The following is a 25,729-nucleotide window of genomic DNA, read 5'->3' as shown; positions in this document are numbered from 1 at the left end:
AAAAAGTAGCGCAAATGAAAGAGTGCAGAGAATGCACTCATTTGCAGTCGTTACCATTAGTCTGTGCAATAAACTGAGGCAACCACATCCATTATGGGGTTACCATCATCAAGCAAGTGCAATCATTGGAGATAGAGGGTCAAATTCTCAAAAAGCAGTGCAAATGGAGTTAGCACAGAGGATGCGCTCATTTCATTTGCACTGCTTTCAGAAATGCTCAGGTCACCTTATCCTCACTTTGTTCTTTGTACCATTGTCCATCCCCCTTGCATGCATTAGTTTCAGGAGCGCGCTCCAGACGCTAATGTATGACAGGCTCCCAGCAACCACACAGTTGCTGGGAACTCCTGTCACTGAGATGGGTCCCTTAGTTCGTTCCCCATGTTTTAAAGTAATGGACTTTAACCTCAGCCAGTAAGTGACTTCAGTTGTGCACGTACAGAGAGTGACACGTGACTACGTGACTCCTCACGTCCCACGTGAACTCTCCTCCAAGAACGTCTGTGGCGTACTCATCAACTATTGGCTTCCACACCACAGCACGCAGACAACACTCTAGTCGTTGATGGTGCACAGCCGGTTGTCTTTACATTTAAAAATGGTTACAGGTACATCCACGTGACATGCCACTTTGTCTAGATACATTTTGATACGAACAAGGACGCACATCGGTTACCAGTGTGCTCACTTCAAACCCTAGGTAAGATTAGATTATGACCATGAGATAGCAGAAATGTTTTTCCTTTAAATTAAGTGTGCCGACTTAAAATTGTCTCTCTAACATGCCACCACGTTGATGTAACGAAAATCAAATTATGTGTTTGAATTCCACATATTTATCCAATTAGGAACTGGCACTCGAAAATAATTTCCAGTTTGTATGGGGATTTACATTGACCTTGATAGCGCCCTCTGTATTCTACACCTATGATGGATATACATCCACACCAATAGCTGAGAGCGCAAGATGCATTAGACAGACCTGGCACCGTACTTAATATCGGTGCCTATAACAATTCTATTTTGGTGTTCCTCTGCAGGAGTGCCTCAGCCTGAGGTAATTTTCCATGAATATTAGACAACATAACTGAGGAGCCATGCTGTAAAACTCTCTTGATGAGCAACCATCACCATGCCTTTCCAACAGCAGCGGCATGAGGTCACCACACACTCAGTGGTCACAATGTCTACGTCTGTAGGACTAGAATACAGGTACTTTTCATAAAACAAAGATAATGATACAGAAGCTACATAGCTAAAGTCCCCGAGCCTCGTTCTACTGTGATGCATACCCTCTTCGGTGCATATAGTGTATATTAAGGCCATCATTGAGGCATATATGGGTACTCACTATGGTCAACAAACTAAGAAGAATTTATTTTCCTGCCAAGATGCAAAATGGCATTGGATGTAGCTTGTCCACGTACATTATTTTTTTCCTCTAAAAATTAATGTTGGTATTTCATTTCGTATATGCATATACATTGTTTAAGAATAGGATCATCAAAGTTACGTGCCGCTCATACCTCTGAGACTGACTGCTATATTGTGGTAACTTTGAAGAAAACAGAACCCTGATTGGTCTTTTTTGTATGTACTTTTGCAGAATTATTTGCCCCTGAGCTTCAAAAACTATACAATCAAGATTTACCCCGACAATGACAGGGATCTATTTGTTATGTAAAATTGGTACATGTTGATTATACTTCAATGAATTTGAGAGAAGATCTATTTTTGATTTTGTGAACCTTAAGCTAATTAAAGGTAAAATTGCATCTTTTGTTTTAAAGAGATTGGGCCTCATTACGACCCAGGCGGTAAGTTACCGCCTGGGTCGTACCCTTACCACCATGGTGTAAACTATGTTTACACCATGGTGGATGGCGGATTTACCGCCCCATTCCAAGGTGAGTGGGGCGGTAAATCCCCATTTCCCATTTTACCCTTCCCCATTCCCATTTTTGCCCCATAGGGCATAATGGGAGTGGGGAAGGCGCTAATTACGCCACCGTAAATGACGGTGGCGTAATTAGCACCATGGTCCCTTAGCGCCATGGATTTTAACGCCTGCAAAAAGCAGGCGTTAAAATCACCATGGCGCTAAGGGACCTTGTAATCAGGCGTTAAGGGTCGGCACCGTTTACAGCGCCGTTAACCCCTTAACACCTGACTCGTAATGAGGCCCATTGACTGCTTAACTCAGTTTATATGGTGTACCGGGGACAGGAGCATCTCAAGTGTTAGACAGTATTTGTGTACTTTGTGTATTTCAGACCCTGTGTCAGAGTCTGTATTCCTCCTCTGCACCCTAAGTGGTTGTCTATGCCAATCTACCCCAAACATCTGTCACCATAGCTACACATAGGTGTGCGCATATAGGCATCCAAATTTGAAATTAGGTCTATACCAGAGAATATGGTCCACATTCTGAACATTCTGTTTTGTGTACAGACGGTCTATGGAATCCATGAGGTATTTAAGCATTATTGCCCCCAGGGCAGTACAAGGCATAATTTGGCCCTGAAGACCGAGGTAAAGGCCTGAGCTCAGTGAGGGCATATGACAAGGTGGGGTCTATTGAGGTGATATTACCGAGATGGCAGGCTGTCCCTGACGGTAACGGCATCCTGTCCAAGTTAAGGGCCTGAGTGAAGCAAGGATACCTTAACGTGGGTGGTGGTGCCGTTCCCAGCAGGATTTGCACAATGCTGAGATTAATATAGCCATTAGCAGCAGTATAGTTCCCTACACAGGTGCTAAAGTTGTTTCACATTTAAAAAAAGAAACATATTTTCGCTGCACGGCCCGATGCCGCGCAGTGCTGCCCGCCCTGAAGTCCGTTGTCAATGTTGATGACATAGGTCATCAACATTGAAAACGGACTTCGTGGACGACAGCACTTCATTCCCCCCCCCCCCCCCCCCGTGATAAAAGCCATTATAACCTGCATCACTCTTGACAGTATACTATATTTAAGTATATAAAGTTTTAAGTACAAAAATCCTGAGCGGTCTCAGTGAATTGGCAGTGGATATGCTCCACATCACTGTTAGCTTTGGAATGCAGTGTTCCAAATGGCCTGAGGGCTAGACAAAATAGTCGGTGAGCTATGCTGATTCGCATACCTGCAGACTATCCAATGAGAGATGTCTTTTTAGCATTTCAACAGTTATAATAATAAATATCTCCTTCTGTCAGCACCTAGAGATAATACACTTATAGAGTTTGTTAAGTTATGTATCTTCATTCAGAAAACAGTCCATGTGACAAGGAGAGATGGCAAGAGTAGGAAGATGGCAAATGGACTCCCCCACGGCCAGCAACCAGCTCAGCATTCAGTGCATGGGTCCTCTTTTGCAAAGCCAACCCACCCCTTCCCATGTGCCTCACCGCTTGGGCTCCATCAATGGTAGCCTGGTTGGTTGGGGTTAGGTGCAGGATTATAAAACAGGGGATGCTTAATCAGTGTAGTTTAACAATGATCTCAAAGAAAAGATTGCACGTTTAATCACTTCCTAGTTTATGTCCAAAATTATATCACTAATAAGACAATCATATTTAACAGCCCAAAGACACAAATCGGAGCTCTTCTATTATAGGAAATGTGGTTGTTGTTTAAAAATAAAAGTATGTATTTATTGTAGACTGCAAATATCAACTCTGTAACGGAACACAATATTATACTTTTGGTTATAGGAGAAGGTGGTACAACTTCCGTGTAGTTGAAAATATTCCTTACTACACTTTGGTCACTGCTCCTCTGTATGTTTTTCAAATCACAGGAAATAATTGTCACAAAAACACATTTTGGATAATGTTTTGATACAAGATATAATTGATTCATACAATAACTGTAGTGCTTCTACAACTAGGAACTGTAGTGCGTCTACAACTAGGCTTATAGTGGTATTGTTGTCCTGTCTCGCACCATCAAAAGGTCACCATAATTCGGTTTTATTCACTGAGGACCAATTAGAATATTAAAATATGTATAAAGAGGATGCTGCTCCTTCAAAGTATCAAATCAAAATAGAAATAATACGTGTGATCCTGCCCTTCATGAAGTATTGTGTTGTTTGCCTTGGGTTCCAGCTGGAATTCTAGGTTTGAGTCACAGGCGTGTGCCCTGAAGACTCGCCTTGCAAAGTAGATTGTGTTCAAGGTGCCCTATATGTATTTTACGTGTGCATTGACTAATGCCATGACCATTGATCCGGTGATACAATGATTCTGCTGTGAGCCAATTCCTTTCTATGCCTACCCAGCCGGGCATCTGGACATCTGGTGGCACTAACCAGAGTCCCACTGGCTGTAATGCAAAGGCATGATGATAGGTCTTTAGACCAGGCACGGCTCTAATTCAGTTTCATAGCGTACACCTTGCTCAGTGTAAAGTATAGACAATCCGGGGAGGAGGCTGATCCACATTATATTATTTGCGACTCAGAAGAACACCTTGATTTGCTGGAAATGAAAAGACCAGCCCAAAACATAAATCAAGGAAGGCATCATATCACAGTTTTGCCAGCATGAGAGATAACGTTAAAGATACAAATATGGCTTTCCAAGCTTAGATAGACTCTGGGACATATGTGAGGCTTTCACATGAGTGTGGAAGACTTTCTCCACACGAGCATGACATATGTTCCAATTTACTGTTGTCCATTCTAAGCCAAGGACGATAAACAAACATGGACTGAAATGACGCGATAGACCACACAGAAAACAGGAGGATCCCCATGGGGGCCCACCACCCCATTGTATCAGGCCATACAGTCAGATAGCACTGTGTGTTGACATCTTTACGTGTTTTCTGTCTGCTTGTTTGGTAATACGTAACATCTTTGGTTGTTTTATTTTTATTCAGATGCTGAAATTCACCATGTTATTGCTGCGTTGTGTACAGAATGGTTTCATATGGCTCCTTAAACAAATTTAAATTAACATATGAAAGAAAACGACCAAAAAAAAATAGAAAGTCAAAGCCTCCTCTGCAGAAAGGAATCTTCAGCGTGTCTAGTGCGAGAATGGGAGAAAGATCACAATGTGTGGGGGTCGTAGGGTAAGGAGGCCATGAGGGAGGTCTGACATAAGGCTGGGATCCAATCCCTATGAGGTTTCAGCAAAGAGAGTAAACGTAGACTTTAATGACTTGCACACAGAAGGTAGGTGCTCCTTTCATTTGAGTTCTTGAAGTATTCGCTCTTAGCTCAGGCAGCAGCCCCCAAGGGGATCTCAGAAACTATGTGTTCGGGCAACTCATTGGGCCTCATTACAAGTACGCCAGTGCTTGAAGAAACTGAAGTAATGCAGTGATAACTCTGTTACCACTTTATTAGCGTTTCATTGACCCACCGCAGTACTATAACTTTTGTGACCAAAATCAGTTAAAGCGGCGGAATTACAGCTGGCAGTAATTCCGATGAAATTCCAATCTAGTCCTAAAATGAGGAATGACACCACCCTACCACCACTGGTAATGCTGCTGTAATTCCGCCTGACCAAATGGCGGTAACAGTAATTCCATTTATGGGTAATCTGGGGGATTTACCACCAGAATGCTGCCAAACTTCTAAGGCCCATTGTCATTAAGCTTCAAGACACAGCTGTGAACAATGATGTCCACAAATTATATCCACCTGTTGGAGGATCTGATCCATAATACCCCCAGAGGTCATATCAACTGGAAATGCAAAATCCACATGCCCATATACACGGCTTACTGGCACAGCAATCTGGCAGTGACACTCTGTGCCAGGGTTTGTCTACAACCAGTCTAGACGAACTATGAATGGCTAAATTGAGAGAATGGAGTGATGTAGATGTTGTGGCCCAGATGCCATCTTGTTTCCGACCAGTTTATGAATCTGTGTTACTGATATAAATATCATTTGCCAATTGATGGAACACTGATTAGTGCAAGGTCTATAAGTGGTCAAGTCACAGATCTTGCACTATGGGAAACACTTGATGACTGAGATATTAGTGCCTCGATGCCCAAGGGCTGTTTGTGCACTATACAAATGTAAAAATATATAAAAAATAAAATACATATTAATGCTTTTTTTTTTTTTTTTTTTTTTTTTATTCAAAACCGTTGTTTATAGTTTGGTTACCAAACTTTCACAACATAATTATTCTTACATTCCACAATTTTCATACAATTTTCATAACATCAACAAATACAATTTTTACATATCCTGGCTTTCCATAAATAAAAGTTTCTAGTTATTCTCATTAAATATCCAGTCTTAAAAAGGAGACACTCATGTTTTCCACAATATAAAAATAGCAATTCCCCGATCCTGACCCTTAGTTTTTTGGGGTTGTTTAGACAATGCAACATAGAGTCTATACTGCCAGTCATGTGAATCCATTGTCGAATTTCCTAATTTACAAATTCTTTGTCATTTACCAATTTTTGTTATGTGACTACACTGTTTGATTGCATTGGGTGAAATTTTTCTAGTTTCTCATTCACTAGAGTAACAAGACGCGTAGTTCTCAATATGGCTTTCGTTGTAAATCCCCACATGCATGCCATCCACAGCCATTCTCTGCCTTCGGCAGTATCATGCTCATGGTTGATTTCAAATATTTCATTTCGTTGTAGTTCAAAGTATGTACAATGAATAATTAAATGTTTTAATGTTTCATAGGAGTCTATCTCTTTACATAATCTACATGTGCCACTAGGGCCAGTTTCCTCTGAGTTTGTCCAATTTTTTATTCTTTGTAATGTTGAGATTTGATTTAGTTTAAATCTTAAGTAGATTCCTCTAGCTGTGGGACATGGAAATTGTTGGAGATAAGTCTTACGCGGACAGCGGGCCGTTACAAAATTACGGGCTTCTTTGTATGACTGATATTTTTCCATATCATTAATGGTTTTGCACCAATCGTGATCATATAGACGCTTTTTGATGTGTGCTTGGCGATATTCTAAGTCAGCAGAAGTAAGTGCCAATTCGTTTAAAAGAGCCTCCATTTTTTTCTGATAAATTGCAATGGACAATGGATAACGATTTTGATCATTGTCCCCAAGTCTTCATATAAGGAGTTATTGGGGGGAAAAAGCATTTTTGCGTAATTAGTGAGTTGTCGCCAATTGTATCGGGCAGATAATGATATCAGTCCTAATTCTTGTCTTAGAACTGCATTTGGAAGTGAATTGGCAAGACGCAAAACGTCTTTCCAGATGCGACCCTGTAATTGGTCTAGAAATAGATTTATTTTAGCCAAGCACATATCAAGGGCATATAATAGAATTGCCTCGACTTTGAGCGTATAAAACTCAAACAATGGAGCCAGTGAGAACTTGCAGTATTTCGCTAGAATCATGCGCATTTGAGTCGTTAGTATTTTTGCTTTTTGATTCAAGGTATTTTTCCACATTACTAGCGCAATTGAATCAGAAATCGTATAGCCTAGATATCGAATATTGGCCGTCCGTGGAATAGGAGTCAGTCCAATAGTCCAATTTCTAGGGCATATCTTTTTCTTTAAATTATTGAGCAAGAAGATATTTGATTTTTCTGCGTTGAATTGCAGATTATGAGCTAAGCAGTAATCAGCAAACAATGAAAGCTTCGTTTGAAGGCCCGATGGAGTTCGATCAAAGATTACTATGTCATCGGCGAATGCCAGCCACTGGATTTTTAGTTCGCCAAGCCGTGCTGGATAGCTAATTTTTTGTGTCCATATTTCATTGATACTGCAGAGATATAGATTGAATAGGGTTGCAGCCAGATTGCAGCCTTGTTTAACCCCTAATGTGGTCGAAATAGGTCCCGTGGTAGCTCCAGCCATGTTAACTCTAATAAAGTATACAGTATTAGTGTGTAGTTTTGCTATTAAGTATACAAGATGATCGGGAATGCCCATTGACCGCATTTCTTGCCATAGCAAGCCACGTAGTACATTGTCAAAGGCTGCAGTGAGGTCCACGGAAGCTATATATATTGGCCCTGTGTTCGGAATCTTCGATTTCGCGAGTATATGTGCCATTAGTGTTGCATTAAGGGAAGTTCCCATCTGTGCTCTGAATCCAATCTGAAATCTGGATAAGATTTTATTAGTATTCAAGAATATTTGGAGTTCCCTTAAAAGTAAGATAGCAAATACTTTGGCAGATGCATCTATCAGTGCAATTGGCCTGTAATTCGCGGGATTACTCCTGTCCCCCTTTTTGTGAATGGGAACAATAATAGAGCCCAATCATGAGGACGGAATTACTAAAGACACCAATATTTTGTCGAATTGATGTTTCAGTATGTTAGCCAGAGTAAAGGATTTCGCTTCAGAACACAGGGAGGGATCCCATCAGGGCCAGCTGCCTTGGAGTAGTTCAAAGCATTGATGGCACATTCGATATCTTGGAGTGACCAGGGAATTAATGGGAGTTTAGGAATCGGAGGAATAATAGCGTTTGTGGCTGAAAACCGTGTGGGTACAGTATATTTTTTCCCATAGTATTCCTTCCAAGCTGCCGCAGATATCGTAGAGGCTTGGCTCTTGTCCAGTTTGCAAGCATCCGATCGTAGGATTGCCCACGTTGATCTCCGATCATTACGACATAATACACTAATTATCTGTTGATTAACCAACTTATGTTTGTAATGTTTGATATTTTTACATTTATTGCGATATGTGGTACAAATTGAAATTTTCTTCTGAATATACTCGTCTGTTTTGCAATTATGTGTGATTTTTTTTAAGATACGTAGTTCTGCGTTTTTTTTCCGTTTTGCTGCTATGATGTCTGAACATCTGTCCAGTGGGAGTGTTCTATTCGCATTACTGTTTGTTTTTTTTTTTTTTTTTTTTTTTTTTTTAATCTTTAAGATTTTTACAAAGGAAGGAATAATTCTTCGTTGCTAACTTCATACTTGCTTACTGTTTGTGCTGTATGTTCTCGCCAGTAGTTGCATTAATGTCTGCAGATAGTCAACTGGATCTTTGTAGTTTATCTGCAGCATTCCATGACTATCCAACGAGCCCTTGATCCATTTGTCCATATAATCGTTAACCCTATCGCATAGGGGATTATTCCATCTTAGCGAGAGTTGTGATCTATCGCTTTCTAGTAGTCCCTGACTCGGATCCTGAGCCAATTCGGTCGTATTTGTAAATATGGTGAGTGAGATTAACATATGATCTCCAAGGCCAGGGTCGATTATAAGAGTATCAGAGCACCATTCCATTAGATTTCTAGATATAGCAAAGTAATCTAATCTAGATCTATGTTTGCCTCTCTTCCAAGTGTAGTCAAGCCGTGTATTTTGGAAAGGAAGAAATGTTATATCCCATGATTCTAAATGCATATTCCACTTTTCACCCCTTCTATGTACTGTTTGGGGAGGGTCGTTGTCTATACTGTAAACGAGTTTCTTTTGACATTCAGCATTAAAGTCGCCACCAATTATTATCCTGCATGCCGTATATTTGGTAAGTACTTTGTCTAGGAGCATGTCCAATTGGTCAAGAGCATTATTAATGGTAATACTGTTTGGGTTGTGATATATGGAAACATATAAAAAGAAATCCTCAGGAGAGGATTGATACGATATAACAACAGCTATATACAATGGTGAGTCATACACTTCCTGAATCTGAAAATGTAATTTGGTATTGATACAAATTGCAGTGCCACCATATGGACGCCCACTAGGACCTCGTTCTGCTTTTTTTTGCAACACTAAGAAGCCAGATAGTGATATATTATGTGTTGCCATAATTTCTTGACAGAACAATACATCACAGTTAGTGTCACTGGGTTTGTTGTTAAGCCAAGAAAAAAGATTATTAAAGCCGCATGAGTTCCATGAAATTATGGTGAGTCTATAAGGCTTGGTGATTGGGAATATTAGCCATTGCAGGATTAAGTGAGGTAGCCAGTGAGGTTAGCCATGACCAATCCTTGCTAGCATTAGATAAAGCAGCCAATTGGCTAATTACTTCCGGGTGGATGCCACCCTGGTCTTTATAAGCTATTTTGTTCCTAACAGGTGGAGAGGGTTCTCTCAAAGGTGTTTCATTAAACACTATTGCTTCATCGAGGATTTCAAATGGTGTAAGTTGAAGTCCAATCGTAATAAGTTCAATCCTGTGTTTCCATATCAGGTTCGAAATGATGGGAGATTGTACCTTACATACCATCCTAAAATTTTGGATTTGGGGGAGGGTGATCCATTCTATATCGTCCGAATGCAGCGTCCTAAGAGCTGGAATTTGTTTAAATGTTTTCAGCAGGGCAGTACGATTCAGACGCTTATTTCCATATATATTTGGATCAGTTTCCCATCCAAGAATGGTAGGTACCAATATGCTGGTGTCATTCGTGTGCTTTAGAACGTCTGTGCCATCAAAGGGTAACTCTCCTTCAATAGAACCTTCCCTTTGCGAGGCATTGTGTGTGTATATCCGCTCGTAGTCCTCAGAAATCGACTCCCTTCTCATGGGATGATTAGGTTGAGAGTGAATAATTTGTTCCCCAAGCTCTGTGGTTTGTATTTCTAATACAGGTGAGGTTTGTTACCTACCAGTAATACTTTGCTCGAAATAGGTTTGAAAAACGCTGATAATTGCGTTTGAGCAGTGTTTATTGGCTTCGATTGGGGCGAAAAGGATCCACTGGGAATGCTCCCTTTAGGTTCTTTCCGATTACACACATCTTTTCTTCCTTTGCTGTTTTTGGATAGTGCACCCGTCTCTCTGCTTTTAGAAGAGGACTGTGATGCATCCTTTAATGTATCTGTGGGGGCGTGTATGGAGTTACCCAAGTCATTTACAGGTAGTTGTTTGGTTTCCTGTGTGGAAGTAACACATTGTTCTGATTCAATGTTTATATTTTGATTGATGTCATTTTTCTTATTTTTGTTTGCTTTTGGGATAGGAAGTTTTGCCTCAGACATCAGAGACTGCCTTCCTTCCTTTCGCTTTAGGGCTCTGAGAAATAGACGCTTTTCTTTACGTGAGGTAAAGAATTGTCCATCGCTGGCTGAATCACCACTCTTAGCCTTGCTTTTTCCATTTAGGGCCATAGAATCATTATCAGATTCCATAAAGAGGTTGGTCAAGGCCGAAGGGCTATCCGGGTGATATATTGGATCTACCTCTGGTTCCTTTTGGATATCTTTTCCTTCCATTTCACTTTCAACCGGGTTGTTCTGAACAAAGAAAAGTAATTGTTCGATTTTTTCAGAGTTCCTGGTGACCATTTGACATAATTGGGCATGAGTAAAGATGTGGCACTGTGTCGGCACCAGAGGAGTGGCAACAGTTTGGGCAAAGGATTGCGGAAATAAGTATGTATGCAACCGAGGTGGAGGCATAATGGCTACAACTTCGGCTTGTTCGTTCATTTCAGTTTGTGTAGCTGTGTTTTTAATTTCTGGCTTTGTTAGGGTGTCGATTTTTGCAGGTGGTTGTGCGACGTTACTAGAACATAAGCCCTCATTTCGGAGAGTTTCAGCAAAGATGTAGCCCTCTAATTTATTTAATTTAAATAATATTTGGTTCAACGATGATTTGCAGTCTCTGAGCTCATAATGAGTGTAATCATGACCTTTATCCAGTAGGTTTAATATGCGTGTTAAAACTGGATAAGAGGCCTCTAAGGATTGCAAGTCATCAGAGGGGTCTAAAAGATCAAAACCAAGTGGAGGCATATGAGGCTTCAGGGTAGGAGAAGAGGATACTGCGGCAGCCATTTGATCTAAGTCTGAGAACAACAGGGGTAACTCTGCGGGTGGTTCCCTGTTATTTACGATATGGCTTGACCTCACAGTACAAGGGATGTTATTGGAGGTCTCCAATGGCGCCTTTACTCTGCAATGCAGGTGAACATCAGCTATTTTTCGACCTTGCAGGGTAACCGGCGTAGAGGGACCATCGGACAGGCGGACCCGTTTTTCGAGGGCCGCAAGAACTGCCGGAGCAAGAATGGAATTATCAGATGGTGAGATGTTCCGTGCATCATTCGTTTCCTCTCCCATACTTGAGGGTTCATCCATTCGCATGCTCATAAAACTCTTCCTAGAAGAGTACAAACGACCCGGACCGCCCTTCTCAATGTCATTTGAAAATTTCGGCATGGCAGGCGCTTCGGCGTCCACCATGCACTGTGATCGTGCATATGCAAATGCCACTTCGTGGCAAATTGTATCATTTGCCACTTCAACTGTCCGTCCATGTGCATTGCATGCAGTGACCTGGTTTTGGTCCATGGTAGCCGTCTCAACAATTGGGGTCAAGTAGGTTCGAATTGTTATTTTTTTTTGCTTTTTTAAGTATTTTTTGTTGCCCTCGGTTTTACAGGGAGAGCGTCCACTACGCAAGGAATAAACCATAGAGACTGTGCAGCAAATATAGTGCTACTCTTTAGATAGATTTGAGCTTTGTGAGACCTTGCGTATTGGATGCAAAGTCTCTGAGGCTTAGAATAAACGGACCATCATTAAGAGCGAATTTTGTCAGCATCCACGAGGCCCAGATAACAACCTTTATTTTGACTTGCAAGGGAAGATTTCAACAATTATCAGCACTCAGAACGTGTTGCGCATTTAACCCCCCCGCGCACCGCAACCCGTGAACCGTAAACAGTCAACCGTACTTCAAAAGTACTTCCACGGTGCGCGCGCGGGTGCGCTGAATGCGCGTTCTTTATGCTGGCCGGGGGGGTGTGCCCACGGCAGGGGGCGGGGAGCACCACAAAGACACACCTACAAGAAATAGAAAAAGGGAGCGAAATAAGTTTTCCAGGTAATCAACGTTGCGTTGCAATGTTATTCAATCCCGTCTATCAAAGACGGAGGCGAGGCTTAACCAGGAGGCTGACACCCTCAGACTGACCCCCCTCCCACCATTACAACGTAATTGCAACGTAATTACAACGTAATTCAAGCGTTCAAGAGATTCAGACGTAAATGCCACGTAAAGCGAAGTCCGTGCTCATCACGTAATGAGTCACTGCGAGCAACGTAGTGCGTTCCTCACGCCTAATTCAAACAATCCAACTGAAAGTCACCTTTTTTTTTTTTTTTTTTTTTCCTTCCTTTGGTCAGGCAGAATATGTGCAACCCGTAAAGACTTCCTGTCTGTTCGAATTACTGCAGGCTCGCACGGCTTCCAGTGATCAATTCCGGACGCGCACAACTTCCGCGCACGATTCTGCGGCACCCGACAGCACCTAGCCACAGTCAACAGTACTTCAAAAGTACTTAATGCTTTACAATTGGAGCATATGTACCGCAATTTCAAAGATTAAAAGAACTTTTTTGACAACATATGGAGACCTTTACTGAACTTATATATTGGACCTGCTACTGGCACCCTGTCACATGTAATGTTATCCCGTTAGCTGTTTTCATTGCCTGTGAGTACTTATCTGAACATTCTTTGCTCCTCTGTACTTTGTAAGTAGATTCTTATGCACATTATTAATGTATTGAAGTTCTATGCACTGAGGGTAATTAATACAAGGTGGTTTGTGTGTATAAGGGGCTGTTGTTGCACAGGCTCATAAGAAAGTGAATGAGGGGAGGGACATTATAGAGTCCAATGGGCAGTATTGGATTGGATTTGTATCTCATCACCACTAATTATGCTTAGTTAGAATTATGCTAGCACTGCAATGCAGACTTTAAAGAAGCTAACTGTTTTATAATAATATGGTTCTGGGTATACCATGTACGTTTTTCTTCAAAACATGTCGAGAAGGGATTGGGGGAAGGGTGTGTGTGTCGGTGGAGTATGGTTGGGATTATTTACCTCCCCAACGTGTATCCTTTGCATGTACGTCTCTGTATCCTCTTCATTTCATTAAATGTGTACCGTTAGTAGTCTACCCTTTTAAGTATATCCATATTATTGTACCCACTTACTGCATCCCTTTGTGTATTGCTCTGTTGCTTCACAGCTTGTGTCAAGCTATAAAAGAAACAGCCCATACATACATACATAGATACATGAATAATGTGTTTTATGTACATTGTATTCTTACTTTACTAATACTTTAGGCTTGTTATAGCTTTTTAATTGTTTTCTTTTGTTGCCTAACTTTCCAGCTAGTGAACAAACAATCCAGTAGAGTGTTGTGCATCCATGTCTAATGGCGCCTTGTACTTCTCATAAGGTTTTTAAAAATACTTTAAAACTTTAAAAAATATGTTGTCTGCTTGGCAATGTAACTCGTCTAATATGTGATTTGAATAGACTGCAATGCCAAGTGTAAACTTGTTACAATTTGCTCTTGTTTCTACCACTTGAGTGCCCTTTTTGGGGTGTATTCCCTATTGGATTTTCCTTCCGAACCTTATGAGATAGTGCTGTGGTGATTTGGCAGCGCTAAATCCTTATTTTCCATGTCACTTCCGTTCCAGATCTATTCCAGGTTTTTGGCAGCCAGTATGCACTTTAATCAAAAGACTATGCTTCCCAGTACATGGCTTGTAGGTGCTGGCAAGCAGCACACCTAAGGCGTGAGCTCGTTAGCTAGCTTAAAAACCTTAGTTTGCTTCAGTCTAGCGCTGGTCATTGATGCAGAGTTTTTGTTTGTGCCCGTCCCTGGTTCATGCTTTGATTCTAGTTCTAGTTCCTTGTTTCTTGTTCCTGGATCCCTGGATTTCAATTATAGTGTTCTAATTAGTATTTTTCTGCTTCCTGATTCCCTTTCTGTCTTCCTCTGTTTAGCATTCAGCACTATCCAGTGCTTTCCTTTTCCTGTGCAGCCCAGTTAGTCTGTGTCCTTTATTCCTTTGACGTTGCCTTATTCTACAGTGTAACTTTGATCCTTTAGACACCCCTCTTTTATAGATGTACTATTTGTGTCCCATTTTTCTTTCCTTCCCTGTGTGGCGAGGGGGAGGTTTAACACTTGTAATTTAATGTTCCCTGGTCCTGTTCCTTTACTCTCTCTTGGAGTCTGTTCCTGGTTGCCCCTTGCACTTCTCTCTGTGTTACCTATTGATTGCTAGCTGTAATGTGTGTTGTTGTATCCAGCTCCTGTGCACATGCCTATGTTTTCCACACAATTCTGTAATCACTATTCCTATTTGTCCCTTGTCAGGAGTCTTATGTATCAACTTGTCCTCCCATTGCTATAATAGCCTTTCTGGGTCTCTGTTTAATCAACAGGGGTTGTGGGCTTCGCTGACATTTCACATGGTATTTCTCCTCCTCGTGAGTATTGGCTTTAGGTTATCTTCCAGAATACCATCAGAGGTGTGGGTTCACCGATCCTGTCTTTGCTTGTACTGAATGAGGGTGTAGCGCTGACAGTACCTGTACAAGTAATTGTGGGTGAGGAGGTTGCTGACTTTCTTTGCAATCATAAGGAGCTTCTAAGTGCTTACCACACATCCCTGTTCATATATGTGTATTCTTATCATGCTCTACTTGCACATCCTGGATTTTAGTGTACATGTATCTTGGTTTCTGAGTGCCTGCTGTTTGACACAATGCTATTCACTGTGTGTTATTGTGCATATTTCCCTTGCCATATCCACTGCCTTTTTCCTCTCATGACGAAACTATTACGCTAATACTGAGGCAAAGGGTAATGAGAGCTGGGCCTTTGGGGGCATCAACAAGCTTCTGTGCATGTACTATTCAATCTAGGATGTGACTTTCAATTAAAGTACTTTCCTTAGGGTTTGGTCTCAGCTCATGGTGCACATACATGGGGCAATAAGCAGGCCTCAAACACAAAATGCATGTGTGTACATGAAGATGAACTTTAATGTTATTAACATTTTCTGGTGATGCTGTTTCTTTCTTCCTTACTTTAGTTTCCCTGTATTTGCCTCTGATTTGTATGCAGTGTGGGTCTTCATATTTGTTTGTTTTGTTTGTTTGTTTGTATGTATTGTTTTATTATTTATAATGTGCACCAGTCTCGAAGGTATCAGGGTGCAGGAGGCAACAAGACATTTTCAGCTTTGGTTACATTGCTGTGCAGTCATATACAAATATGTACAAATTATACAAACAGAAGGAGGCTGAGGGGAATGTGCGAGGGGTGTGTCATAGGTAAAGAGAGTCAGAGTATTAACAGTCATTTTACTTGATCTGGTGGATGAGGTTGTGCCTAAAGTGTGGGTATGACTGATCTACCCTTAGGGCAGGGATAAGGGAGTTCCAGTGTTGAGCGGCTTTTACTGAGAAACTGCTTCCTCCGGACACATTTGAATCTAGGCACTGTCAGGAAGTTGGAATTGGCGGTTCTAGTGGGGCTGTTGGAGGACTGTTTCTGGAATCTGTCGATGAGATATTGTGGGGCGGTGTTGTTAAGGCATTTATGAGTGAGTGATGCTACTTTAAGTGAAATTTTGTCTTTTGTAGTGAGCCAGTTGTTGGCTCTCTTTATGTCAGAGATATGAGCTTTTTTTGGGATACTCAGTGTTGCTCTGAGAGCATTATTTTGTAGAATCTGGATTTTGTTGGTGATGTACTTGTTACTACCTAGATATAGGGCATTGCAATAATCCGGCTTTGTCAAAATTAAGGCTCTTGTCAAGGTGGTGCAGCTGTTACAGGAGAGGAAAGGCTTGACTGCTCTGATTAATTTGAATGTGTAGGCAGTAGAGGAGGCCAAGGAGTTGACCTGTTTGTTGAGTGTGAGGGTGGCGTCTAGGTAGAAGCCTAAAGTTTTAACTTCTTTGGCTACTTTGATGGTGTTACCATCTATGATGAAGTTGGAGTAGTTATGGCCAAGTTTGTTGATGGTGGGGCTGGTGCCAAGGATTATGAGTTCCGTTATGTTGTCATTCAGGCATAGACGGTGAGAGACCATCCATGCCTGGATGATGAGGTACACTATTTTCACCAAGGCCAAATCTTGACAACGGTAGGAGGATCTGAGTATCATCGGCATAATTGGTGTAGGTGATACCAAGTCCATCAAGATCATTGAAAAGGGGCTTTGTGAAAATTTTGTACAATATGGGGGAGAAATATGATCCTTGTGGCACTCCGCAGGTAATGGGTATGAGGTCAGCAGACTCTGCGGTTGAGAAGACGTGCATGGTCCTATTGTTTAGGAATGATTGTATCCAGCCTATTGCTTCTTGTGAGAAGTGAACGGCCGAGTCCAGATGGTTAAAGAGGATTTTATGATCTACTAAATGAAACACTGCTGATGGGTTGAGTAGTAGTGGTAGTAGTAGTAGTGCCGCTTTGCCATTGTCTCTAAGTGAGTCAATTTGTGCCTTAAGGTTGATCAACATATGTAATGTTTGTACTAGCACAAATGTGTAGTAAGTCTTGAATTGTTAGCTAGTTATTACATGTTTAACATTACTCAAAACTCTGATAAGGTAGCATTAATTATTTTACCGTCCAAAATTTCAAGATTATAAATAGTGTACTTCTATGGTGCATGCTGCAGCCATGGCCTACGTGTATGCATGATTAGGTTCTCGTATTAACATTAACACTCCAATATATGCATTTTTTTAGATGAGTACATTTATTAATAGATTAAGTAATTCATGACAGGTCTCTCGATCACCCCTGACATCTTGTTACCAACATTATAAACACAACCTCTTGTAGGGACTTTACATCAAAATTAATTTCATATGTGATGCCATCAGTGATTTCATCAATGACATTTTTGATATCATCTTTGATGTCCGGGGTGTTAGTCTTAGCAGTACACGGTGGTGGCGCGAGTTATGGTTGCTTAGCTTACCATAACTGGTGAATTTCTGAGGTTTTTTGGTTTTACTTTTCACTATAAAGTTTACTATTAGTGCAATTTAGTCATAATGTCCCTTTAACAAAGGGTTTTCACTGAAAATATATATATTTATATATATATATATATTAACCAAAAATATCAATTTGATTATTTGAAGTATGTAGTTTTATTTCAAAATCATGGGAAATAATGTTTTCATTGACATTCTTGATACATATGCGTTTAGATTCTATAAAGGTTTGTGAAAAGTCTCTGTAAAATTTTCATTATGACAAATAAAAAAATAACTGTCAATAATGAGGTCCCATCTTTGAATATTTACAATGCAACAGAACCAAGATGTAATATTCACATTGTTAGAATTTATCATGAATACAGAACAATCCTGGCATGGCCGTCGCTGACACAAATGGCAATGCTGCTTCCTGGCAGACTGTCACAGACATCCTCTCTGGTGCTCCCTCTCCAGGCATATGAACCATTAATGGTGGTACCAGATGGAAGGACTGTTGTCTATCAGAATGGCAGTGTCATGAGACAGAGCTCTCAGCCAAACCACCTCCTTATCGATAGTCGTCTTCTGAGTCTCATATTCCTCAATGATCCTGCCACTACCCTGTCTGACTCCCCTCTTGCCCCACTCTCCAACACACTCTCTCATTACACTGTGCACCTGGGAGGCTCGTGGACTGGCAAAGAGGGAGTCTTAGGTCAAGCTAACCCACACATCCTTTACTCACTCCTTATCTCATCGTCCACACCCACGGATTCCACCTTCCTTTGTGGACTATCATTTATTCCTCCCTGTACCTCGCATTACAAATCTTGTCATGTTCTTAGATCTTTTATTGCCAGCTGGTTTATGGGTGGTGATCTGGGGTCAACTACTACTGTGGAATTCATAAGGTCTCGGAACTAAGAGAGTGATAGGGGCTATAACTTGTGGTTGCCTCGGTAGGGGTCAGAGGCATGCTTTGGCCAGACTGTGATAAACATACACACTATAGACCCTTAAACTGTCCTGTGGCCTTGTAGGGCACATTCTCAGGGGTGGACTGGGAAGAGAAAGAGGCTCTGGAAATAATTACTGAGAACCAAAAGAGGCCCTGGAAATATTTACTGAGGACCAAAATAGGCCCTGTAAATAATAGTCAAAATGGCCCGATATTAAACATTTCAACAAGCCCAATGCTTTTCCTATGGAAACATTTTGAAAATACCACACAAAAGAGGCCCAGGGTGCAGGGGCCCACTGGGAAATCTCAAGGGTTCCCTATAGGCCAGTCCAGCCCTGCACATTCTTTCCAAACAGACATATTGTACAATTATAGAGGTTTTCGTTTGGGGCTTGTAGTGTGGCCAATCTCTCTATGGTTTGTGCCTGGTCAGGTTTCTCCATGCAACTTCAAAGCCTATATCCTTATGCGCTGCATGACCCATGGCCATGCTTTGGCTATATCTAAAAAAATGGCATTTGCTTGCATGCATACACTATGTCTAAATTTCTATAGTGATCGTAATATTTGTGGTCGTGCAGGGATATTACAAAACCCACCCCCCCCGTCCACCTTGGTCTATTACAATTCTCCTAATGGGGCTCCTCTCACTCTGAATAACCTAGGGGGGTGGGATGGTTTAACCCCTTCCCAACAATGGTAATTGTATCCATGTGGACTACCCACGAACAACTTAGCTAAAGATACTCAGTGCACTTGACAATTATTGTACAGACATACAGCACATTGTTCCAAACTTTGATGCATAGTTCAAATAACAGAAGCATAGGCAAATGCGTGGAAATTCATCTGTGGATATGGTGATGCAGAAGTAATAAGTATGAGCAGTAATAATTTTTTAGCTCCGAGACTAAACGTTTTCAGAAAGTGCCATGGAAAGTGGTAAAAAGGAAGCATTCCAGATGCGCACATTCAGAATGTCTGACAGTCAAACGCTTCTCCAATCAGAGGGTGGGGGAATGTATCTCGTTGGTGCCTTTCTTTGGAACAGCCTCTATGCCCCTCTCAGACATGAGCAGCACCATTCAAAACTCTGCTCTTCTCTACCTCTTTCCCTTCACCGCTAATCACCACACTGCCACTGTGACCAGTGGCTTGATCTTCATGCACCACACAGGATACCATGTCCATCCTCCAAATCAATACCGGCACCCCTCCCACAATACACCCCTGCTTGATGGCCTGACATGCCTCCATTGAGAGCCACCTGTACTAGCACTGAGACCAAGGTTCTCCTCCTTGGCTCTGCTTGGCTCCTCCCTCTCGGGCCCTCCATCAGCACTTGTATGCCCCTGTGTTCTTGCCATTGTTATTGCCCAGGTTCATTTAGCCATTAAGTAGTCTGGTTCTTTGAAACATAATTCTGTTGTATAAAGCGACTTACAAATGCTCAATATAATAAAACAAAAAATAGATAAATACACCACATTGAAATCCCTGATGGCAGAAGTGGTCACCTCGAGTGCACCAAAAGGCTATAGACAAATTAGGTATGAGTACACAGTGTTCTAAAGTCTCACCTTGTGGTGTGTGTGGCTACTTGGCATGAGAATAAACACACGGGAGACATATGTAGTGTGAGCATGCAATCTCAACCAGTTTCATCTGATGGTACATGGGGCTGCTTCAGGTGCGTATGTGAGCATGTAGGAATTATAGTAAGAGGCATTCATTATATGCCAGAAATGTGGGTTGCGAAAAAACGAATCAAAGCAGAACTGTGACTTAATAATGAAGGTCAGTAGGTTTGTAACTTTCTTTAATATTTTGGTGTTTGAAAATGGCATTTGTGCTGTGCACTTGATGACTAAGTATGTGATGAACAAATGTACTTTTTGATTAAAAGAATGCACATTGTACGTTATGTTATGATGAAGGATATTTATACTGTACGCTATAACCGCCTGAGTGTTACACTTGAGATGTTGTGTGCCTTGCTCAATCATATATTCTGTGCAGAGTTGTGAGATGTTAGCTTCGCTACATTGTGGTGATGACTCCTTGAACACCAGCACCCACAACCTGTGTTCAGGCTCATGATGTCTACACTGCTTTGTCCCATGGAATATCTTGGTGTGGAGTCACCATTGCATCCCTGGGCACTTTTAAGGGGAGTGCATCAGCTCTTGTGCTCCCTGGGCCCAGGGGGTTAATTGGTTGCTCGCTACTCGTTCCACTTCAATTATATTTCTCTCTGTCTGTGCTTCAACCTAAGACTTTTCTATCTGTGTCCTTCAGGCAGGACCCGGTATGGGCAATGGGTGCACCTGGATCTCCTATCCATTCGGAGGTCTTACTACTTGCATGCACTTCCCTGCACGTCATGGTGTGACCTACTCCCCTGTCTTGAAATCTCTGTGTTCACTCTGTGTGGTGTGGGTGTTGCTCATTCGTTTTCATCTGCTTCTGAAATGTTTACCTAACTTGTTAGCTAACATATTTTAATGTGTATATTCGATACAAATATGGCAACTGAAATATATGCTTTTATTCTTTCATTTTCATAGCTACATTCTACCGTTCTGCATATGCCATAGTTCCCAGCACCCGTCTGATTGATTCGTCAATAAACATTGGAGGATAATCATCAACAGTGCTTCTTTAATAATGATTATGTGGGACGATCGCCAGGAACCAATCTGTCCTTTAGCGGTAGCCGCAATAAGTAGCAACCTGACAGCATTTATGATGTAAAAATGAGCTGATGTGAAAGCGTTGCATTTGAAAGTGAAATGACTCATTATCTCCTGACTAATGGAACATAGAAGACACATAACACATTGATTAATCAATTTCTAAGTGCAATCAGTGTTCCATGAGGAACTTATATAAAAACAATCGAAGCATGCATTGTTTGCTAGCTATAACTTCTATTGGAATAAAATATCAATGTTTTCATGGACAGAATCTTCTCTTTTGAGCGGTTTGTGAAAAATAAAAGTACTTGTTACATTGCAGACTATTGCTGTTTTCTTCAAAATAATTGTTATGTTCTCCGATTTGTGAAAAGAAAGAAAATATTCATGCTGTGAAGAGTATGTGTGTGTTTATCTTCCTGGTTCTGCATTAGGTAACGTTATGGAGTGGGTGATGAGAGGGTATGCTGGAGCATATCATTAGGACAAGGGATGTCAGCTTGAGGGGTGAGTGATATGATTTAGTGCTGTAGGGTGATGTATCAATGGATGGGATTAGCACAAGATGGCAGCACCTAACCTGTTGTTTTCGCATGTGTAAATGTGACGAAAACTAAGGTAAGATACATAAGACCTTTTTTATGATCGATTACAGTATGTGTAAAAAAAACATGCCCGATCGATCGGGACAATAACATTTCTGAGCGAATTTCCCTTTTAATAACAGCAATGGAAGGTGTCGTGTGCAGGAAAATTTGCAGCACCTGCTGCACATACGTGCCTCCTAACTGTGCAGATAACAGCAAACTGGCAATTGCAATTAAGCAAATGGCAAAATTGAAAATGGTCATGGAAAAAGCAGAAGGGATTAATAAAGATGAGAGTTGATTGTCAGTGATTACATCCTGGATGCCACAATGGCTCACTAATATATGCCAAGTTCTATTTTCATTCTCATTTTCTTGATAATAATATGGTGTGTTTACCAAATAATCATAACCTGGTGTGTGTCCCATGGAAGTAAGGTTATCCTCCTTGCCGTTATGGTAGGTGATGCTACTCCTCCTTGGAAAGATGAAAGCGGTCAAACGGATCCAGAAACAAAGGTAGGAGATATAAAAATGGTTTCAATAAATCACCCCATATGCCCAGAAGGTACCCTTTGGTCACTACCCGCTGATCGAGAAAATTACCTGGAATGTTATGTAGACCCCCTGCAGAGGGGAAATGCAACTTCATAGGATGTAACCCCTGGAGTTATGCCAAGTGGGCAGGTAATGTAAGGAATGTATGCAAGATATGGGTGCCCAGGACTATATATGACTGGCAACAAGAAAGAGATAGAAAAGATTAAGAATATATAGAAAGATTCATCCCTAATGGGATGGAAGGGGGGAATGTTGGGGAATACTTCCAATGCCCCCAACGTGCGCAGAGAATCAAGCTTCAAAGGTCCTTGTGAAGAAAGGCATGGCATAAAGAAAGCAGCCCCATGCAGTTAGAATTTCTAGTATAGGCCCAAAGTGTGCCAGTAACCATGCTTCAGTAAGCAGTGTCCGAAGGGATAAGTAAACTATAACTCACAGACGCTGTACATGAGTACCTTGTTGTACTCATGTACAGCGTCTGTGAGTTATAATTTACTTACCCCTAACAAGTATAGCAGCATTTAACATTAGTCAAGGAATCATTAGGGGCACTTATAATGATAGCAAATGAAGGTAAGCTTTTACACCAAGAGATGTTCACAACCATTCTTATTTCTGCCTTACAGGGTTGGGGAAAAGCAGTTTTGGATGGTTTAGAACTTTGGCGCCACTCAATGAAACTGCATGAACCTTTGCAATATCATGTTGGACCTGACCCTGAATAGGTTTGCAAAGTTTGGTGTTGTTTTACCAAGAGGGAGCAAAATTATAGGGCGTCCCAAAATATTTGGAAGGTTTATACATTTGGTGCTATTTTACAAATCTGCACAAAAGTTTGCAAAACGATTTTAAACCCAGATTTTAATGTTTTTGCAAAGTTTGCAGGGATTTTGTCAAGAGGGGCAACATTAGAGGGGGTTCTCAACATTTTTAGATGGCTTATAACTTTGTTGCTGTTTCACAAATGTGTTCAAAAGATGTCAGAAAGATTAGCGAACCAACCTTCAATGTTTGTGTAAAATCTGAATGGATTTTGTCAAGTGGGGGATAAGTTATATGACTATTGTATGTATGTACATTTTGACACTTTTGAAAAAATAAAACATTGGTCGATTTGTAGCAAACTTGCGTAAGGAGCATTGGCAAGGACCTAAAAGCATAGTTTTGCAAATGTGTGTGTGTGTGTTTTAATTTTTGAAAAGTGTCAGAATGTAGGTACAAAAACAAGTGATATATACCTTTGGTGACTGAAGTATAGCGTGTGACCATGGGCAGTGGCCAGATTGTCCGGCTCATGGGCTAAGGCCATGACACGGACAATCTGGCTACTGGCCATGGCTATGAGGGGGCAATGGGGTTAAAGTGTGCATGGCCACCAGGTTATGTGATAACGTTTTTTTAAAATTGGGACAGGTTTGAAAGGGAAAACACATTTGCTCCTGGGTACAGGTTCAAGTGCTGGAAGGGATTGCAGCAAATATGCCCGAGGATGGTCAGCAAGAACTGGAAAGCATGGTTTTGCAAAGATGACCTTTTTAAAAAAAAAAAAGTGTACAATGTAAGTACAGCCAAATGTTTATGATTGTTCTGTTGTGGTTTTTGCCATGTTTCATTTTAGTATTCCATCTGACACTGCCCGTTTGCATTTTATCTTACTCTTTTAGTTCTGTTTCGTTGTGGGTTGTAAAGGGAGGGAGAAGTGTTGTAGTGTAATCCTGACGCATTGTTCTTTGGCCAGGGTTCCAGATTCCTTTGTAGTTGTTGAGGGCTCAGTGGCGGTGCCGTCACGGAGTCCGTCGGCTAGAATAAACCTGTGTTCATTGCCCTACCTGGCGTTCCTGCTTCGTTCCCATATGAAGCCGCACCTGGGCCTATGTGTCCAGATTTGACATATGCTTGCTGCAGATGGCCATGTATGACGACAGAAATTGTACATTCCAAATCATGGCAGCATTTAGCCATGTGAGGTTGCATCTAACATATGATGCCAGTACCTGGGTATATGAGTCTAGGCATGTCGTAAATTGGCATATGTGGTTGTAAAGGGAATGAAATAAATCCCCCTCATTCCTAAAGTGTATTTAAGAGAAGGAAAGAGTTGCCTCAGGAGTCAGCTGACAACATGCCAAAGAAATTCTGTAACACCAAAACCCCATTAATTGTAACAGATGTGTCAGTGCTCGGGCCTGCCATAGGACGTCCGTGCGCCTCCCTGAGGAGCAGAACTACTTTCATAGTTCCAGAATAACTTCCTGGAATTTTTAGCGCACTAACACATATTAAGTCACTCGCAGTCCTCCCAACTGCCTCATTATCGCTAGGTTTCTTCAAACACTATGCCAGGGACAAACACAAGCATGGATGCGTTCCAGGAAAGAGTAAATCTACCGGTCCGGAGACACCACAGCGAATGAGGTCCACACTCATATAATGTCCTTCTGTCCTTTAGGCCTCACTCTCCACAGAGCAGAATTGGCGCAGACCATTTTTAGCACTCGGATTCATGGCCTATCATCACCATTTCAATGGCACCTCGGCGTAAAGGTGTTCGGTGTGCTGAGCCGCTCGTTCGTTTCTTGGAGAGGGAAGCAGGGCGGGGTTTGCAAATTCTGTGCTTCCATTCACCTCTCGCCCCCCTCGCTTAGCACGCCGACTTCCTCTGCTCGAAGACTGCTTGCGTTTCTTTTTGTAGCATATTGGCTCCTTGTACTCCAAGCCACATCCTGTTATGTTTGGTTGCTAGGTGGAGAAACGTTATCACCGGCTTCAGCAATAATTTATCCACGGCGCTGGAGGAGCTGTCATGTACTTCTGACAGTGAGCTCCAGCTCTTTATCAGCTCGCCTGTAAATCAGCCATGTGTGGGTGCAGATGCCAGCAATGTTTGATCTCTCCCCGACACTCCAATAATCTGCCGCTGTCTGATTGATTCGCCCACACTGCCAAGCACACTGCGGCCCGGAGTGGAGTGCCCTCTGTTTATCTCTGCTGGTCATCTGCTTCGGGGCAGCGGGGCAGCAAATGCTGTTCCGCCGGAGACGCGAGACTTGTGCCGAATAAAGAGCTTTATATCATACCCTGGAGTAGGTTGAGTCTCATAAATCAATGATAGCAGAATTGAATGCGCCATAAATACCTCAAACCATATCTCTTACAAGAATGTACGAGTAATTCAAAGAAACAGAAAAGGTAACTTTGCCCGAGAGAATTACAGCTCCTGCAAGTCCA

At 41.6% G+C, this 25,729-nt stretch overlaps 1 long non-coding RNA gene across 1 annotated transcript; it reads left to right on the top strand.

Annotated features, from left to right (window-relative positions):
• The first annotated feature begins 624 nt into the window (after positions 1–624).
• LOC138579553 (uncharacterized) lies at positions 625–21,633 on the top strand. The gene is made up of 3 exons (XR_011304063.1): positions 625–700; positions 1,041–1,212; positions 21,225–21,633. It is a non-coding gene; the product is annotated as an uncharacterized lncRNA (long non-coding RNA).
• Positions 21,634–25,729: the final 4,096 nt, after the last annotated feature.

This window comes from Ambystoma mexicanum, chromosome 3p, assembly GCF_040938575.1.
Source record: "Ambystoma mexicanum isolate Mex_15411 chromosome 3p, UKY_AmexF1_1, whole genome shotgun sequence".
In the NCBI taxonomy this organism is placed as follows: Eukaryota; Metazoa; Chordata; class Amphibia; order Caudata; family Ambystomatidae; genus Ambystoma; species Ambystoma mexicanum.
This window is presented reverse-complemented; position numbering and strand designations above follow the sequence as displayed.